Source organism: Camelina sativa, chromosome 9 (assembly GCF_000633955.1).
Source record: "Camelina sativa cultivar DH55 chromosome 9, Cs, whole genome shotgun sequence".
NCBI lineage: Eukaryota > Viridiplantae > Streptophyta > Magnoliopsida > Brassicales > Brassicaceae > Camelina > Camelina sativa.
Window position 1 is genome coordinate 18,945,136 of NC_025693.1, and position 386 is coordinate 18,945,521.

Sequence of the window (386 nt, forward strand, 5' to 3'; positions counted from 1 at the left end):
ACCACGGACGGGGGAAGCACTGAGTTGTGAGCAAATAGTGTCTTTGATGCGAGTATATTGGCTAGAGGGAGACCTCATGGTTCAGTCGGAGGTGTGCGGGCTGTTGCGACAGTGCACGGGAAACCTTGGCTGACGGTATTTAGTCCGGTCGGGGACGTGCGGGCTGTGTTGACGGTGGCACGGAGGTCCTTGACAGTTTGACGGTTTTGCGGGATTTTTTGGACGAATCCTTGTTGGTGGGGGAGAATTGTAACATCCGCGAACCAATTTTTAAGGTTTTGGTGTGGGTGTCGATCGACACCCTTGGTGTATCGATCGACACCATGTTTTCTGGTTTGGTCCGGTTCGTTTTAATTGCTGTTTGGTTCGGTTTGGTTCAAGGAAAA